The sequence below is a fragment of the Spea bombifrons genome, chromosome 11, assembly GCF_027358695.1.
Source record: "Spea bombifrons isolate aSpeBom1 chromosome 11, aSpeBom1.2.pri, whole genome shotgun sequence".
Taxonomy (NCBI): domain Eukaryota; kingdom Metazoa; phylum Chordata; class Amphibia; order Anura; family Pelobatidae; genus Spea; species Spea bombifrons.
The window spans coordinates 17,935,566-17,956,470 of NC_071097.1; the positions used below are offsets into that span (position 1 = coordinate 17,935,566).

At 38.0% G+C, this 20,905-nt stretch overlaps 1 protein-coding gene across 1 annotated transcript in view; it reads left to right on the forward strand.

Moving 5' to 3' along the window:
* Positions 1 to 1,290: 1,290 nt before the first annotated feature.
* SORBS1 (sorbin and SH3 domain containing 1) overlaps positions 1,291 to 20,905 on the forward strand; it is a 127,447-nt gene continuing 107,832 nt past the window's right edge. The window contains exons 1-2 of the mRNA XM_053451284.1: positions 1,291 to 1,401; positions 18,488 to 18,601. The gene's annotated coding sequence lies outside the window, so the exon portion shown is untranslated. The remainder of the gene's footprint in view (positions 1,402 to 18,487; positions 18,602 to 20,905) is intronic.

Consider the following 20,905-nt stretch of genomic DNA (forward strand, 5'->3'; position numbering starts at 1 on the left):
GAGAAGGAGCCTCCCGTGGATTCTAGGTCGCTGGGACTTCCAGGAGAGCGGAGGTCAACCGGCGCGGTTGTGGAGCGTGCGCCGGCTATCTTGCGGTCCGTCCCAGGGAAATTTTTAACTGCTGTCCATCGGTACCCCTGGATCGCCGCCAACAAGGGCGGCGTAAGGGTATGCGGACATTGCGGGGCTTGGTGGCCCGAGTGTGGCGCCGGAATGTCTGGGCAGGGCGGGGATATGTGGACGTGATTTATGGCCCTTTTCCCTGTTGAACTGCATATAAGCCTGTGTGTTTTCCCAATAAAGTGTGTGTTACCTCCCTGGACATTAGTCTCGTCTAATGCTTCAGGGGATCACTGGATCTCTCATTGTCCTTATAGCACTGTATATGGCTACGTCTCGGCGGGCTACGGTGCCATTACATCGAGGACACAGAGTCGGCTCCTGATCTTTTCCTCGCAGTATTGTCTGGTGCTGGAAGTGGTTAACCCTTGCGGTTCCGGGAGGAAGCAACAAAGAACTGATGGGTGTACCCAGCTGGGGTACCAGAGGCCCGTCACAGGCAGTGTACATTTATATGTGTGTGTAAGGGCAGTGTACATGCATATGGGTGTGTGTAAGGGCAGTGTTATGTTATGTTTAGAGTTATGTTTATACCCCAGAAAAGAACACATTTATTTCTGACATTTTTTTTTAAATAAAAGATACATGTGTTTGTAAAGAGTACTTTATGAGAATTTACAAGTAAAACACAGAAAAAGGGCTGCAGCTGCCCTTCCTCTCTGTGGTCCAACAACTTAAATCAATGGAAGCACTTTCCGGAGGTGGTCTGAATAGACCCTGTGACAGCGCAGAATGGCAGACAACTGCTGGATGAGGACATATTTAAATGGGGAGATTGTGCAGAATCCCTCCATGCATCTGCAATGGGGGACACCACTGAATTTTAAAAGGGACCTCTCGGCAATCGTATGCATTAAAGTGTATATGATGGCTACGGTATTATTACACATTTTTGTACTGGTCGCTTTTATTAGAATATTCTAAGAGATATTCAGAACATATGCTGTTGATACATATATAAGGGGAAAAACAAAGATCCTTATATCAAACAAGCAAACAATAACAATGTGACATTTCCTGCAACCCCTCCATCCTTCCAGCATGAGTTTGCTAGCTGAAGCAGCATTGGAGAGGCTTGCTCTATGCACAGAGCAGCATCCAGCAAAACCCTGCATCATAGTGGACGATTCCTGATCCATTCTAATGAGGAAGGAGGAGGCTCCTGTGATTGGTCGGCGGATGCTGATGGCTTCAATGAAGTCAAGGCAGAGAGACACAACACAGCAGAATACAGCAGCATGTTCTGTGTCCACAGCAAGGGCACTGCATTGTACTGGCAAGGTAAGTTTAGTTATATTTAACTTGCCATTGTGGCTATAAGCTGTGATAGTTTAAAAGCAGACATGATCTTGGTTGTCAGCCCAGTGCAGTGATATGCTGTGCATCTAATTGATTTGTATTATATCTTATTATTATGGATATAATGGCAATTAAATGGAATTTGCACGCAATGTTTAAGTGATGATAGCAATAGTGATCATTTAGTTCACATAAAAGCTTAACATGCCTATCTATAAGTGGGAAGCTTATCTATCTGTGTGTTATATCTGAAACATATAATCCTGGTTTGTCCAAATGAATCTGCATTGCTTAGTGTTGCCTGCAAATGATTTGAGACTGCAGCTAAACACAGTCACTAAGTCAGCAGTGCACATTTTGCAACAGACAGCAGAAATCCCACTTCCAGCACAATCATCTATTTAAGGCTGATATATGAATGAGTATCTATGGGGCTGTTTATCATAAGCTGGTATCTAACGTGAACTTGCCAAATGAATGGATCTGTCCATGTAAGTGCTCAGGTGATGGATGTTGCAGGAGGCTGCAGCTGAGCAGGTGGCCTTGCCTATGTGTATTCACTAATTGTGTGAATCTTGTTCCTTACCTCTCCTTACATTTGGGTTTCACTGGATCAGATCCATCAGATATTAACATCCGTCAAACTACTCTAGACTGCTACATGTATTTAAGACTGACAGCCATGATCCTGGGATTACAATCCACTTAAATAATCCTTAACCCCATGAGTGCTACAGGGGATTTTAAAGTCCATGTTCTGTGCATGTTTGTGGTAGTGAGAGTGCGCTCATCATATTGTCCTACTTGCTGCTTAGACCTTTTCCGATTCTGTTAAGATACTCAGAATACTATATAAATAAAACAAGAGTTGCATCTCTCTAATGATTACACTGTATAACCTCAGATCAAGCTTTATTCCCAATATCGACCTATGGCCCCACTCTTTATTTTTACATTTTAGAAATAAACAACCCCTAAGGTTGGTTGTTTTGCACATTAAGGCATTTCGGTAATAGTAGATTTAGCAATTGTTTTGTATTGAGGTATATAAGGAAAATATCTAATATACAATAAAAACAAAATTAACTTGTGGCTATGTTTATGCACATTCACCAAGTAATGCAGCATTTGCTCCTCTGTGCATTGCATTGTGGGATTTTGAGTGGTATGTTGAGCTACGCACGCATTAATCACTAGGTTTCCACCTCTGTTGATGTACAGGGTTAACTATTTTTGTGACGTTTGTATACCAAGATGCTTACGTACTTATCTCACTAGCTTGTTAAAGCCGCCCAAGTTAGGGGTTTCCTCGTATGGGAGTTTTATTTTATTTGTCATTTTAGCATTTGCGGTTTTTCTTGGGATAAATAATAGTCTGAAAAACGTTATGATGTTTTGAAAGAATAAGAAAGAGAAACATATTTTCCACAAACATTTCTGCTTTGGTCACTGAAGCCAACAGGTAGCTCTCCAGCGATTGGCGAACTACAGCTTCCATCACTGGCTAGTAAATTTTGGAGATAGTCTCAGATTCTTTAAAATGGTATAGTTAATGTAGCGATTACAGCTACCTTCTGTCATTTCTAGCTTTATTTGCTATTTAAACATTATATAAAAACTCTTTTGAAGTTTGAGAAATACCATTTATTAATTTGTTATAATTTCATATAAAAGTATATGATTACACGTCCATATGCATCAGTTACCCTGTTGCCTTTCCTTCCTTAAGTGGTGATACTCTCTTCAAATGTTCGAGGTTCCTGCACTTGATGAGAATTGTTGGCTCCCATTGCATACCGTCATAAGCTGTGCCTATCTATACTGGTCACCTTAATGATAGGGAGAACTGTTCACCATGTGAATATTGGAAGGGGAACTATTGACCATAGTAAACCCTGGAGTGGTGTTGAGTGCAATCTGCCATTAAAGGGACGCATCCAGCTATCAAATGCTTTTTAATGCATATGATAACTGAGAGGTCCCGTTCACATTATGGCGAATCTGTGATAATTCTGCAGAATTCCCCTATATGCATTTGCCTCTTTCCCTACCCCAGCTATGTCCTGTGCAGGAAATCTCCTGACATATGATATATCCAGCCCTGGCTCAGTGTGCTGGGAGGTCTAACAAGAACCCATATGTAAAGTGCTCCCACTACTGTTAATAGGAGCTCTTTCTTGCTACTGGTTGGCTGCTTTAAACTAGCTTCCGATTCTCAAATATCGGAATTAGAAATAGTCCTTTTTCGTGTATGTGTATTTTTATAACATACACACATCCGTAGCATATGTTTTTTTTTTTCTGTAGCAAAGTTCCACAAACCTTATCTTGAGCCGTTGAGAGTTGGGAAAAATTGAGAAAGGACTAACAAAGTTTGTACTCAAAAGTAAGTGTAATGGATAAGAAGTATTAATTGTATATTCATTCATATCCTCAGTCAGAAGGACTTGGTTATCAGCTTGTCCAAGGGTGATCGTTTGAGAAGAGCCTCAAAAGCTACAACACCAACCTTGAAATGTGTTTCTTATGGCTATTGCAGAACACTTAGACTGGTTGTCATTACACTATGCTATAGTTGTGTTTAACACCAGAAGTACACAATATTGGTGGTTTGTGAATGTGATTTAAAGGTTCACGCTGCAAAATATCCCCTTATTCCATAATGGATATATTAAATGTAATTTTTCTTCAAGTCATATGCATGTATTTGCTGAAAGTTGCATGGGATGTTAGACAAAGCAAACAGGCTGTTTGCTTTTTTTTCTAAACGAAAGGATCTTGAATGTTACAACCTAGTCCAGGTGCTGGTGACATCATTAATTATGGAACAGCTGGTAAATATTTTACACCTTACCTTTTAAGATCAGTTTACCTGCTGCCTGCTCACTGTCATTCATAGTCTACTATTTGCTTGTGGTATAAAAGTAACCTATATATGAAGCGGGAATAAGAATAGTTTATTGCCCTGCAGGCCATGGAAAAGCTAAGAGGCTGTGATCTATTTTATATAGTCATAATTTTGTGTGATGAGGTTGTTGTTTTTATGTGTTGGAGGAAAGTGGCTGGGACTTCTAATGAAGGCATACACATAAAAATTAAGCTCTTTAACTAGCTTGGGTGGCAGGTAGTTAAAAAGGACCATCTGTATCTATTGTCCGTGTTCTCCTGTGCATGGAAGAACATTGTGTGTTCCATTGTGGGCCCCCCCCGCCTAAAACCAGGATGAGATAATTTGAGCAGCTAGAATATTAAGGTTGTTTCTTATAAACCTACAGACAGGTCTGGTAAGGGAGTGTGTATTTAATTGATGAAAATGGTTTGCATAATCTTAATTAATAGTTCTACATTGAATTAAATATGACATATAAATATATGTATGAATTACCAATTTATTTTTGGTCCATTTGATCTTTGATAAAGGTGGAAACTTTTGAAAAATATATTGTGTGTGTGTGTGTGTGTATGTGTGTGTGTATAAATATATAAAATTATACAGTACTGTGCAAAAGTTTTAAGCAAGCATGAAAAAAGCTGTCACGGTAGAATGCTTTAAAATAGACATGGCTAATCAGATGCCTCCCTGATGGTATTGCATGATGGGTAAGTATCTGCCTTTACTTCTAAGCATTGAGGAGACCATCGATTCTGACCAAATCCCAACTCTGTTCGCAGGAATACTTGGAAGGAACCTCCAACATGCTTCATTGTTGCCTACAAACACTCATTCTTGTACCGCTCTCCAGCCCTTTGGCATACTCCTTCTGATACAAATATTTACAATGTTGAGTCACTTTGACTTGTTTTCACGTTGACACAAGTCAGTAGATGGGTGTACCAGGGTCCAGCTGTTTTCTGTTTCTTCCATCTGCTGCACCAAGTTTTCTTGGCTGACCACTGCATCTACGGTCCTTAACATTGCCTCGTCTTTTGTGCTTCTTCAAAAGAGCTTGGACAGAACATCTAAAAATCCATGTCTGACTTGAATTTCTGTGTGGGAGAGGCCTTGCTGATGCAGTATAACTACCTGGTGGCTTGTTGCTGTGCTTAGTCTTGACCTCTGACATTAAACTGTCTTCAGCAACCTCGCCTTTAGATTTATTAAGGTCATATCTTGGTTTGTGCCAAGGGGCTATGGCCACATTTTTACCACAACTTAACCTTTAATTAAACATAAGTGTTCAATTACATAGATTAGCTATCTGGATGTTTTGATCTGCTTAGAGGTGACTTTATATGGCAAAAGCTATTGATTTGAGTTTCAGAAAAAAATGTGCAAAACATGTATACAAGTTTGAGCAGTTGGCGCTTGTTACTTAACTGTGTTCCCTAGTATGTTGACTAGCTGACCAGTGTCTTCTAGCTGGCCCATTTACGCTGTGAAGAACTGTGCCTAGCTGACACAGCATCCATTACACCTCTAAACGATGCTGTGCATGGGGATATGACCTAATGTCCTGGAGCTCAGCAGTAAGGGCAGCGCTGATGACTTTGTTACAGTTCATTAAATCAGACCCAACATTCCCATAGCAGCTGCTTATGCGTCACCCATATGTAAGAATAGGAAATACAATTCTTTGGACACAGCATGACCATAGCCAATTGTCCTAAATGAAAACCTAGTTTAACCCTTAAGAGTTGCACCTATTTTACCCTGAAGAGCTGCTGTCCTGAAAATCTGGGATATAATTATACCAGAGACAGATTCCGCTTTAAAGGCATTTTTCAATGTGAGAGGAAAACATGGAAAGTCATGCTGCACCCATGTGGTCCTGTGAGTAGGTAGCTGAAACATTCTGTGCTCTGTTAAACAGCTAGGCATTGTTTCTGTGGAATGTAAAACAGGTTATGAATGTTGGATGCTGACTAAAGGAGATAAATCTGTAAGTCGTGTTATGTTAAATACATTTCCTTTTATGAAGAAGCAGTAGGAGCATTAAAATACAGCATGGGATTAATCCCACTTTGCTTCTTCAGATTGTATAAAAAAATAAGATGCTGTGCGCCTAACTGTTTATACAAGAGGAAAGGCTTTCCAGAATTCAACTTGGCATCAGGCTATATCAAAGACATTTCATTCCATGTATGGTCTGCTCTTGCCACTAGCTTTTATAACACGTAAAATATCCCATTCTGTTGATCGTAGTTTCTTGCATCACATTTGTTTTAAGAAATCAAATAAGTTCTAAACACCAATGCACTTTTTGTGGTGTTATGAACATAAAAAACAACTTTTAATACTGCAAAATGAAAAGGAGACTACGTTTTTCCCCCCTATCTAATGGAACACCATAATTCGACTGTCACCATTGGTCATGATTCATAGTATGACAAAATAGAGATGGCAGAAGCCATAGATTTGGTGTTTGGTAGGAAGTTGCCAGCGTTGAATTTGATGTTACAACAGATAACAGCTGGGAATTCTGCATATCAGGGAATTTGTAATGGGATGAGTTTTGATTTTGACATGATGGGTGTATTGAGCATGTATTACTAAAAGGGGAACTTTCACTAAATGTTTTTGTTGTTTTTGCTAGTATCAGATTAACAATGTTTTGTTTTTCTTTTTCTTAATGCCTATAATATAAAAATCAATGGCCATCAGTTGATAAAACCACTGTGTCATCTAAATTCTAAAATTTACTTTTAAAGAGACGTTGTCACCTTGCAGATAAAACCACAATGGTAACCAGCTCTAGAAACCATCTTCTGCTTTTTTTTTATTTTTAATCAGTGTTCCAATTTTAAGATATTCTGATTTTACATTTTCCAGCTCTAATATCCACCAAAGGCATGACCTCATCAGAGCATTTGAAGTTTTTTTCCCCTCCCAAGGTGAAGATTGAATGTGAATATTGTTAGTCCATGTTGGGAGCTGTAACACACCTCATGGGCTCATGTTGTTTTAGGAGACTCTAGTTCTACAGCTTGCTGGCAGCTGTGTATTTTATTTGTATAAGAGTAGGACAAAGCATGGATGTATTTTACAAAAAATATATTTCTTACGCATGAATATATGTTTACATCAAGGTCATTGCTTCGTTTCAGCAGGTGGGATACGTTAATGTTTAATCTAGACAGTTCCTTGTTGGTCCAAAAAACTTCCTTTACCTGCAAACATGGAAGCTGCCATTGTTAGTGAAGTGTTGTTTTTGGTGACTTTTTCCCAAACACTACAAAGAGCTGATTCTTTATGGCAGTGAAATATTTTTTAGGTTAATTTAATAACTTCCTCTAAAGACTTTCATTAGTTGGAGTGTGTGGTTGGGTGATTAAATACTGGACTGTTTACTACAGGCAATAAGATAAATAGTCAGGGTGTTTAGTAGATCGGCCTAAAATAACAGTGCTAGAACACATACACATGTCTAATATGCACCTACCGACAACACTTTATTAGAGGGTGGATAAATAGAACAGTCTCCCATTAGAAGGGTGTAAAAGCTAATACACAGAATGTGACCATGCGTGGGATAGGCATAAAGCCATCCTGAATCCAAAACAAGACCAAAAACTGTCATTTGTGTTTGTACACCAGGAAAATTAGGCAGACTAGAAGGACCAAATGGTTTTTATCGGCCCTCAAATTCTTTGTTTCTATTATGCAAAAACTAGAAATGTTTTAACCCATTAAGGTCCAGGGCCTTTTTAAGGCTATAGGGCCAGAGCAATTTTGGTATTTTTGCTGTGTCTTTCTTCAACCATTATTTCCCTATTTCTCATTTAGCGCATCAACACAAATTACACACACACACACACACACATATATATATATATATATATAGATATATATATATATATATATATATCTATATATATATATATAAAATTAGGTCTAGAAGGGAAAAAAAACTACATGATTTTTTTTCATGATATTCATACATGTAAGACGTTATTTTCTTATTATCTAATACACAGTAAAATTTTATATAAAAACTAACCCCTTAGATTTAGGTAAAAATAATAATTATATAATTTTAAACCTGAGGGGCCCAAGGAATCGCACTTTCTTTCTCTTCCGTGTCTCTTTCCAGCGCACCATCAGAGTGACAAAGAGAGAGGCAGAGAACAGAGACAAAGGCGGCACTTGCTTACAAGCATTGCATTTGTCATCTAACTATATCTGTGCATGTGATTGGCTCTAGGCGAATGTGACCCCGCTGTGACCCTATGATTATCGCAGTCTGGGTGACGTGGGACCCAGGTTTTTTCGTTTTGATTTTTAACCATTGATGTACCAGGTGTATCATTGGACTTGAAGGGGTTAAAAAAGAAAACAAAATAATATTTTTGAATAATTATTTTTAATCTGATATTTGTAATAAAAAAAAAAAATTGGAGTTCACCTACATGAAGAACAGGATATTTTTTCCAACACACTTGACACAGTTCACATTGTATCACTTATGTCTGGGCAGGCTTTATCTCTTGCATATGTGCCATCTTGGCTCACCGTAATGATTAACGTGTACCTTCTGTATTAATGCTACATATGTTCTTTGATTGTCACGTCACAGCTGGTAATTGCACATGCCCTTGTCAGATGTGGTTATTTTTTCTTAATTAAATATATTTTCATTCAGGGTTTAGATAACGGTCCAAGTCCAATGCTTGTGGCTGTCCTTAGGAGAAAACCACTTGGCTTGGAAAGCATAGCATCTGGTCATTTTCCCTGCGAATGTGAAGGTTAATTATGTAATTTTGTTTATTGGCAAAGATACATAATAAAGTGCAATGACAATGTTTCCTCTTTTCCGAAGAGGTGTTTGTATATTTATGTGGATTAGTTTACATATAATAGTTGTGTTATTAAAAGCTCCTCTATTCTTATTATTAAACAAGAAAAAAATCACTTAATGTTCTTGTTTTCTCTTGTGAAATGATTCCTATAGTTTTTAAATTAACCATTTGTGACCATGAATACCCAAAAGCCTTTTGTCAACAGCCTTTGTGCACCACTGCTACTTTACCTATGATGTCATAGTAGATTTTTAATCCCAAAGTTTCTTTTTTTTTTCTACCACTGTAACAACAAAGCCTTTTAATATGTATTATATTACATTTAATGTATGTGATCTCAAAAAAGGTTACAATGAATGGAAATTGAAAGTCTGCCTTTTTAAAACTAACAAATTTAAATCTACATTTTTTTATGAAGGGTTATCATTAAAGCGGTCCAGCCATTTGTTATCTACAATTTTTAGGATTAAGTTATACTTGACTTTATCGGGCAGATAAGATTAAAGACACAGTGTGCCAGGAGTAAGAAGGTTTCCAGTGTAGGAAAAGTATCAGTTGGTGGAACCTCATTGATCTGCTTTTGCTAAATGGTGCAAATAACATTATATATTTATAAGGCCCAGTGATGTTGAAACAGGGTGAAAAATAGAATGTAAGGATTTAATGTACAGGGTGTTTGAAGCTATTAATAAATAAGCTATTAATACATATTTAAGGAACATGTAGTTCAAGGCACTATGATGTCAACCACCTAAAACCTGTGTTTGTTTTATCTTGTAAGAAATTTTAACCGTCTCCACGGGAGCCGGCAAATGACAATGTACAAACTTCTCAGTATGCAAGAATCTTTGTTTATTGCAAGTTTATGATCCACTGCTTAGAATAAAGCAGGGGTACCTGTATATTGCACCAAAGGAAAACATGAAGTTAAACTCCGTACACGTTTCGCTTTAAAGTTAGCGCTTATCCATAGGCATAGGTTGTATTACCGAGTAAGCAACTTTTTGCTTGTTATATGCAAATTACTATAATGTAGGGAGAATACATATTAAAGCACTTAATATGCATGAGCTGCATGGGACTCTAGTGGGTCCCTTCTAATGAAGGGGAGAATTATACATAATGTTGATCATTTTAATTCAAATATTCTGGTTCCTTTTTACACTTCAACACATGTTGCCCAAGGTCTACATTTCATACATGGCCATTCCAGTGACATTTGCATTTGGTATTTTGTGCAAACCAGAATTCTGCAATTATCATATTGTTGTTCTAAGTGGGTTTGGCTGACACGCATATATTTTTTCCCCTAAATTGTTACTTTGTCTTTGACAACATTAGTTGCCATGCTTTCTTCTCCTTCTGTCTTTTGAAAATGTAGCTGAAATTTTTTTTCGTGCTAAGTATGGCCACATTAGGGCTTCTAATATGCTTATAAGGATGTGAAATGTTTCCTTGGACCCTTGCCTAGTCTTAGCAGAGACATAGAACAAGCGGGATTGCTCATACATAGGTTAACATGTGCCAATTATTTACTGGAATTACTCAGCTGGTTTAGATGTCAAAGGGAATGAGGTTTGAATGCTAAAAGGAAATTGACTTTTATTGTAAGTAGTGAAAGGCAAGAACTTATCATTAACCCAACTATTCTATTTAGATCATACACTCACTCTAACAAACACACACACACACACACTTACCCTTTCATTCTCTTACCTCTTACCTTGCCTGGAGTCTTCATTGTAGCTATTCTCATATATACTGCACACATAGCATCACTTTTACTGCAGAATCAATTTCCGATCACATTCTGATTCTTACACTAATGTACAAGCATATACACACCTGGGATTTCCTCAGGTCTGCCCCCAGATGATGTGGATATAAGAGTTGATCAGAGGCCGGTTTCTTTGCGGAGGTAAGACTCAAGCGTGGTCATGTATTGTGAAAGTGGGGCTGCAAACACAGCTAGAAGAAGGCTCCATATAACATAAGGGGAAGAGGAAGAGAGTGTGAGGGTTAGGCAGTATGTATGTGCGTGTGGAGGGTACTTTGATGTAGTGGCTGGCTATGCAATAAATGGCCATATAGTCTGACAGAATCCCCACGATTTTTTGAATCGTATTCGTTGGGTTTGTGCTGAATTCTTGCTTTATTTTTAGGGATTGTGTGTTAGCAAGATTGTTTTTGTATATGTTAGTGGGAGAGTATGTGTTTGTTAGTGTGGATTTGCGTGTGTTAGGAGTGTTAGCATAAATGTGTGAGTGCTCGTATGTGTTAGGAAGGAAAATATACAAGAATATATTAGAATGGATAGGCAAGCATTATTTGTAGAAAGCATATTTTATAGGTGCAATGTGATTATTAAAAATCTTTTCTAGGGCCATTACAAAGCATTACATTCCAGTTAAGATCAGCTGTAGACATCGAGAGCATTGGTTCCAACAAATCTTTTATTGAGGGTATGGCAGTAAAGGGCTTTATGTGACACCTTTTAGTCCCATTCCTTTCATGCTGTTTTGTAATTGGATAGAGAAACAATGGTGATCTAGATAAAATGTATGCATCTGAAAGAGTTAATTAGGAGGTTATTACATCCAAGAACCTCTAGTATGGCAGAAGCAGAGGTAGCCCTGTGCCACTGAAGGACATAAAAACTATGCTATTGGTGGCAATGGGCAGAGAAAAACTTGTGCCATTGCATGCATGGATCATGAATTTACCTGTGCCTTCAACAGCAGAACACCAAACATGTGTCTAGTTAAGGAGATATATGTAGCTATACAGGGCCGGCCGAAGATGTAACGCCGCCTGGGGCGAAGTTTAAAACGCAGCCCCCCCCCGCCGACGCCGGTACTTACCTTTAAACAGTCTCCCTGCTCTGCCACGGTGCCGGCTTGTAATGCTGAGCGTCGGAAATTGACGTCACTTCCGGCGCTCTGCATTACAAGCCGGCACCGGGACCGAACAGGGAGACTCGCCGCAGAGGAGAGAGAGAGAGAGGGGCGCCGAGCGGGTAAGCGAAAACCACTCGGTGCCCCTCTCTCTCTCTCTCTCTCTCCTCCGCTTCAAAAAAAAAAAAAACGCTTGGGGCGGCAAAGTGCCGCCCCTTCTAAAGTGCCGCCTGGGGCAATTGCCCCAGTCTGCCCCATTATAGGGCCGGCTCTGTAGCTATAGGTTACCCAGACTAACCTTCCCACCCCTACAGGTCAGCCTACTTCTTCACTTGGCTTGCTCATCCTTAAAAACTATTGTTATAATAATAGGTAAATGCTGACTTATCCAGATATGCCAGTAAATTAAGACTTCCCACTGATGACAGAAAAAGCACCTACGATGAGGTATGTCACAGGGGGATCTAGAACCAGTACAGAAACATATGATATTGCAGCTTAACAATTCATCAATAATGAATACAGGTTTTTAATAACATTTTGGGACAGCTGCACCGGCTCTTGATTTACAGAGTTTTGTTATAGGACGTGTACTCGTCTACGGTTCTTGGTTTACACACATTTTAAGCATCGTGGACTGGTTTAATTAGATAAATGGAACAGCCTCCCCAGCAAAATTGTTAGAGGTTAATACAGTGAGGGAGTTTAAATATGCATGTGTTAGACATATGGATATCCTGAATCTAAGATCTGAGCAAGGACTCATTAATGATTGTCTTTATAGCACAAAATTAGGTTGAATGGTTCTTATCTGCTGTCAAATTCTTTCTTTCTATTACTGTAATAAAATTGGATAACATATGGCCAGAGTTGCCCTTTTTCAACTTACATTCTCTCAGCATTCTTTTTCCATCCTACCTACATATGAGGTTTATTGTAGCTAGGGTAGTGATAATTATGTCTAGAGTAACAAATGTGTATATATAATAAATATGAACCATATATGCTGTATATGCATGAAATGCTCGAGTTAGTATAAACTTCATAAATCACCAATTTCTATTTCAACTTCACCTTAGTGCCATAATGTAGAACAGGTTGGTGGTGTGTAGTATCGGAATGACTAGTAGCCTCTACAGATCATCCTAACTGGATTAACTCGTCGCTATCCATGCAGTCCTCTCGACTGTTTACTTCCCCTCAACCACTAACTAGATTGTAAGCTCGCAAGGGCAGGACCCTCTTCTCATTTTCTACCACTTTCTTGTGTGTGAATTTTAAGTTGAGTGTAAGCTTGTTGATAACTTGGTTGATGAGGAGGCTCATTCTCTTCATTAGAAGATGAATAGTCCAGCCCATCAAAGAGGTTATTTCACATACAGTTTTGTCAAATACAGTTTTTTTTAAATGTAATGATCATCCTTTAATCTCATGTTGCCTTCTTTCTGCATATTAGTTAGCAAGACCCCCTACTCGCATCCTGCAAGGAGGACTCCAGGAAGTCCCCATGTATGTGTATAGCTATTACAGTAAATCTTTGCTATTTACATGCTCCACCTTCACAAATTTGCTTATTCGTGGGACAAAGTGTAACCCATTTTTGCTATTCACCTCCACCTCACAGGTCGCAGCTATGTGTAAGACACCTTTCACAGATGGGTTCAGCGTTGTAGATGGGATAAAGGGTTCCAAGCATAGTGCAAGTGCGTTGGTGAGCATGCCTAAGTGATAGAAGGCTGTGATAAAGCTCAGTGATAACGTACGTGTATTAGATACATATTTTCAGTGCCTTCCAAGGATCTTGTAATGTGTGTGAGAATGAGCAGTGACAGTGTAAGTGAATAATTGAGTGAGCTACGCTATTACAAAGTAAACAGTGCATAAAATACATTTGCAAAGTATAATAATAATATCTTACAATAATGGTACATTAAATGATGAGTTTATGGTGAACAGGGTCCTGCAGGAACCTAACCTCTCTTTTTCCCATAGGATCAATGGTTTTGTATTCACAGAATCCTGAGGATTCCAATATAATGCTAATTAGTCAATTCTGGTAAACTGAAGATACTTTCTGAGCATTCTTTTTTATATGGTGTGATGAAACACACAGGGTTCTTTGTTTCCTCTGATGTGAAATCTCATCTTACAAGTTTCTGCTTTTTAAACTAAAAGAAGGGTATATAGAGGAAAGGGTTTCTGACTTCTGGGAGGGCAAACAAGTCAAACAGTCAATTACAGAAGATAGAGGGACATTGTCACTGATATGGAAAAAACTAGTTTAATATTCCAAGGACAGAACATAAACAAAGTGATGGAATTTCAGCTGCATCACAGAGCTCCATTTAAACTGGTTAAAAAACTTAAGGTTTTGGAGGGGTTAGACATTATTATCTAATACCAAGAGAACATGGCATGTTATGAAGCTGGTATTCAGAAAATTACATATTATGTCTTAAATGTTTTTTGAATCCCCACTGCCCATGACTATTCTAATCGGTTGCTGAGCAGCAGCACTTTTCCATATCCCAATGTGAAGTACACACTTAAAGAGGAAGAGAATGTGTCCAATCTGCAGCATCTCCCCAAAGAGAAATAAACCATATGGAAACATTAATAGCATGGTGGCAGCTGATCAGCTTGTCAACACGCAGGAACAACTGTCTGATACCTGAAATGATTGGACATTGTGTATGTATGAAGGATCAGACGTTGTGATGCGACAGGTGCCCCCTTACCTGTCAACTTCCCTCTCCTCGTAAAACTATAAAACAGATAGATTCAACCCATGAAAAACAAGTGCGCCAGAAGTAAATAAAACATAAAAAAGGGACATTTTTATGTGTAACGATGTTTCTTTGATATAATCATCCCATATACCTCCCCATCGTGTGTGTATCTACCATGCAGTATACGGTGTACCATATTATTTATGGGCTTCAAATGAAATCTACATGTATGTACAACTACAGAAATTTACCAGCTCTGAGGGTTTTGTTTATTGCATATTTGGTTTTATTACTTTTATTGTTTGGTTGGTTAAATACAGGAACATAAAAGTGGAAAACCATAAAAAGTGATAAAAGATTTCCAAACAAAGTTTACATTTTCTTTTTAAAAACATGCTTTTTCATGAGTATGATGGGCCTAACTGCATAAATACTGGAAGCTTGCACTAATGGTTTTTAATAATATATTCACTACACTTGTATTTAAAATGGTTTTAGCTGGGGGAAAACACTCCTACACTCCTACTCCATTTATTGTGCAGACCTTTTCAGGTTTCACCTGCATTGTTTTTTCCTTAGTAATGATTTAGTTTGCCCTTAACTGTGACAGCTCTTCATACAATACGAAGGCCAACATCTAAAGTCTGCAACATGCAAAACACCAAGGGGCATCCATTAAAGTGTGGAGGTCTGAAATATTTTGATTTAGTAGGCTTTTCCCTTTAGGCATATGAATTAAAATACTTGCTAATAAAATGTGCAAAACATAGAATATGAAAGTAGTAATACTCTAATACCATGCCTTATGTGCCATCAATGTAAGCTTGTTGAGGCAGGGATGCATGTAGAGTTTTGTCGGGGTATTCCGCTAAGAGTTGTTGACTTAAATAGTGTTCAGATCCTCCCATGATCTGAGTTATCCTCCCCTACACAGTTACCTATCATACATATTTGCCTTAACAGCTGTTCATTATCAACATAATGCAGACTATAGTGTTGACTAAGCCCTGGAAGTGCTCTGCCTCATAAGAAATGCAGAGAGAAGGGGTACTATACTATACTATACTAGGAGTGGGTCTATTGAGTGGTACGATTTTGTATTGGGTGAGTAGAGGTATAGATTAACATAGATATATTGTTTGGATACCATGTTATATGAAATTATTTGCATTAGTTGGATGATTCCACACCCAGGGAATTACGGCAGGTAAAATAAATACACTGGATGAACGCTTTTGATTAATGGTCTGAAATTTTTTTATCATACAGGCATACATGTTCCTTTCGAAAGTGTAATTTTTAAAACTTCCAGGAACCATTGACATCAGTTGGAGCAGTTTGTACATCATGCTGTTATTAATGACTGATCATATGGATTTTGCTGATGATTTAATCTGCTTCATTGCATGCGCTTATGTAAATGCATGTAAAAGACAGCTTTAATTGTATAACAAGCCTGAAGATGACATTAATTGTCTCGAAAGCTATCACTATAGTTCTAGTAAAGTTAGCCGATAAAGGTGTCTGGTTGTACAAGTGGCCGGTATTCCCATGGTTAACACAGTACCACGCTCCATCTGAGCATCTACTAGAATCTCATCTCTGAACGCACTCTGTTTCTAAAACCATTTGAGCGGTGTGTTGGATGCACAACAGTTAAGCAAAAACACTTAAAACCATATGAATATTTAACAGTTAATTTGTTTTCATTTGTGACAGAATGCTACCTCCCCCCCTATTAGAGTAATGGATAAAGAGCTGTGGGTTTAGGGTTTTTGTGTTCCAGTAATATCTTCCAGATGTAAAAGTAAACCAACAGTCAGCATATGCGTTTGGCGATTGCTTTTAAATACAGTCGGAGCTGATGAGAAATGTGAGACTCCATTTTTATTGTATCCCCTAATTGTTGCTTTTCACAAAGGTGTGAGTTGCAACAATTCTGCAAACTCAAGTGTATGAAATATATCGCAAAGCGCTCTGCGCATAGGTATACATATATTCATATATACACTCCATGACATATAAGAACTGTCACCTCAGAAACAAATGAATCCAGTTCCTTTGTTTCCCATAATCCCCCAGTGAATATTACATTTAGACTGCTGACCCAAGTAGGACATAGTATCATGCTTTATGGACTTTATTATCATAAACTATCTCTGGTACCAGAAGCTTGTGTGCAGCCGGCTAGGGAGATAAAGTTCCCTTGTATAGCTATTATTACAGAGATTGTAGTATTTAGCCCTGGTTTAATAATGTGAGCCAGTTACAAGATTTCAGTTTTTTTGCATACCGCAAACGATGTCTGCTTCATTATTATTATTGCTATTACTATTGTTAATAATAAGAAATAATAATATTTATTATCATTGTCATCGTCATTTATTGTGTTATATGTAGATATAAATATTATACATAGCGCCATAATATTCCACAGAGCTGTACAAGGTACTTTTGTTTCCCATAAGTGTTACTAACTAAAATTACGAATGAGAAAAATATTGCATTATTAAATAATATCTTGGCAGTGTTGCATGTTCAACGGGACTAAGAATTATGTGTCAAATTCTGTAGTTGCAAAAGTGTTCATTCAGGGATTAAATGTACGGTATATAGGTGTAAGAGAAATAGGATCAAGGATTTTTCCAATTTGCATTTCAAATCTGTTTTTCTCTCTTCTCAACCATGTGTATGGAAAAAACACTGTAGAACAGGTCTGGACTGGCAATGGCGGGGCTTCCCTGGCCGCATGCTATGTTGTTATGCTCGCGTCCCGCGCGGTTGGGCATATCCAGCTGCTGGTTGCACGCTGCAGCACCTGATCTTCCCCTAGATCGGCTGAGAATGGCTTTGGCGGCCCATAGGGCATTTGCCTAGTGTGCCAGATGGCCGGTTTGGGCCTGCTAGACAATACATCAGTTAAAATTATATTAATAAACCAGGGCAGTTGGCAGGGATGAATATATATAATATACATGTCAGGCGCTGTAGTAAATACCACCACCAGCTGTAGTAAATACCAGGATCAGCCATATTGTCTAAGATTTTTACGGGCTTTCCCAGATGTGATTTGAGATGAATATTCGGTTTGTAATTCCCTGGATCCGGTTTAAATTACCTCATGCGCCAAATGTTTCCTGTGCTCTTAGTTACAAGTGCAGGTACAACCATAATTTGTTTGTTTTAGGAATAGCACATGAGATAATAGATGTAAAAGCAGCCAATAAAGGAAACTTGCTTTGTGTTTGCATCTGATTGGAAATTGCCATGTGGAAACTATTACAGTTATTTGCCTTCAGATATGTATATATATATTATCGGCTCTAAAGACCTACTTGACATGGAAAATATGCAACATATATCAGTTCTGTTAACCAAAGGAACAGTGTGTCAATTTGTGATAGGAGGTAGTAAGAAAACAAATATAAAGTAGGGTTACATACAGATTTTGTATGAAAAATAGCAAAAGTACAGTGTATTTAAAGAATGTAAGGGCATAATTCAAAATAAATAAATTGTTAGTCACACAGGACATTAAGATTAAAAATGAAATCGGTAGACTACTCCTTCCATACCAGGACCGTATTAAGAGGAAGACGCAAAATGTCTAGACTCATTTTTCAGTTTCATCTCTCCTCAAAATAGTTAAATAGGAAAAAAAATGTATAAAACTAAGTTAAATATTTCTGTTGGTTTCCTTTTTTCCAGGTCTTAGAGAATTCTGATTTCCCATATGCAGAATGTTACCTCAGAAAAAGAGACATTGACATTGGAGTTACAAATTAATCTACACCTCGTATCAAAGGAACATCCGAAATCATGGTAGGGAGATACAATTTTTCTGTTTGTTTGGTTCATGGTTAAAAATAGATGCATATTCTTGGTCATAATATGGATCTTTTATAAGATTTTAAGAAATTTTCTTTTACATAAACATTAAATTCAGCAATGTCGATGTGGTCTAGTTGACTTCAACAGGAAATGCTATTATAATGTTTATTTTGTTTTACATGGATTATGCGTTCTGTGTATAATGACGCCATTCACATTATAGGAAAGGATTGAACAAATCTAATGTGATATTTATGATCTGTCTATCTAAAAAAATAATGGTGTAAAATACCTTATTTTCTCTTATTTATCTCTTATTTTCAGAACTGTTTTTGAATTATGTTTTTCGTATTGAATGAATAGTTTGTATAATGACCGATGCCCACCACATTTCCTATCTCTGCTTATATTATTGTTTTTATAACGCATTGTATAGCACCATTTATCTGTTGATCCTATCATTAAAATAGTCATAATAGATTTCTGTAATTTCCTAAATATTTCAGACTTGCAACAAAAGTTCTATGTAATCGCTGATGACCCAGCTAACTTATACGTATACATGTATTCTTTGCTGGGCCACAAGCTGACCAGACTCAACACCCACGCTGAGTAGCTTGTTCACAATTACCTATTACTTATTACCTAGAACCGACCGTTCCACCTCCCTTGGGCTTTAAGGTGTCACGATATACAGTGACAAGTAAAAGGAATTTCCTGGTTTTCTGCACTAATTGTTCATAAAATGTGATCTGATCTACATCTAAGTCACACGTGTAGACAAACACAATGTGCTTAAGCTAATAACACACAAACAATGATAATCTTTCATGTCTTTATCGAACACACCCATTAGACATTTACCGTGCTGGCGGAAAACGCAAGCAAAACCTTGGATGTAATAACGGTCGTACGTTTTTTGGCAGCAATAACCTTAAACAAGAGCTTACAGTAGCTGCTTATCTGACAACGTTCTGCACAACGTTCTGTAGGGATTTTAGACCGTTCCTCCTTATAGAACTGCTTAGGCTCAGCCGTATTCCTAGGATGTCTGGTGTGAACGGCTCACTTGAGGTCATTCCATAGGATCTAATGTTAAAGTCTGGGCTCTAGTGGCCTATTCCAAAAGGCAGATTTTCTTTTTTGTAAGCCATTCTGTAGTATATTTACTTCGCTATGGCCTATTGTCCTGCAGCATTACCCAACTTCTGCTGGGCTTCAGCTGGCAGAGAGCCATCCTGGCATTATCCTGTATGATACCCTGATGAACTAGGGAATTCACTGTCCCCCCCTCAATGATGGCAAGCTGTCCAGGCCCTGAGGAAATCCCAAATAAGTCGGCACAGGTAGAAGATAAACTGTACTGGACAGGGATTCCTGAGAAGCAGCAAACGGTTAACAATCCAGGTCAAATTCAGAAGAAACAACAAGGAAACGCTAGATACTAAGGCTTACAGAATACCAAGCAAGGATCACCAGGAACTTCCCTCTTTTAAGCGTTCCCGAGGTATAGCTCAGCGATGACATCATCGGGGTCGTGTCTGAGCAGCCTCCATTCTTACTGCTGGCGAGCAAGTACGGTATATATTATGTGTGTATGTATGTGATATATAGATAAATACCTCACATTTTAGACATGTAAGACAATGTTAATTGCTTTGCTTTCTATTAACTTTCTAAGATTTATAAGGGTATCAGAGCATTCCATTTAAATCAGTTAGACATACAGTATTTTAAGATTTTGGGCTGTTGAGCCATACACATTTCAATACCACTGGTTAATTTTACTTTGTTATTAAATAATGTATCATTCACACACATATAAGCAGTTATAAAAAGCCTTTTGTACAAAGAAAACCAAAGCATTGTGTCACACTGAATATGAATTTAATTGAAACACAAAGCTACTCAGGAAAGGGCAAAGGAAATGTTAGAGGATTGGTGTGTTTTTAGAAGATAAGAATATAAGAATTTATCACATACTTGTATTTCTACAAATCCAGCTTCTCTTTCTAATAAGTTGCTTAGGTGGTGTAGTTGGGAAGATCAAAGCAAGTGCATTATCTAAGAGCATTTTCCACTATGAATTAATGGAGTCAGAGCTGCTGAAAGAGAGAGAGAGGGGAAACTATTTAAATATCGAGTCATTAAATTGTTACAAGATAAGTGTATATCAATCATATCTGCCCACTAGTTGCTTTTCAAAATGTTTCAAGGTCCTAAATTTTAAAGAGACACAGGGCATAAGGTTGTCATTGTTCAGTTGACGTTCTAGATTGAAAGCTAATTTGAGCA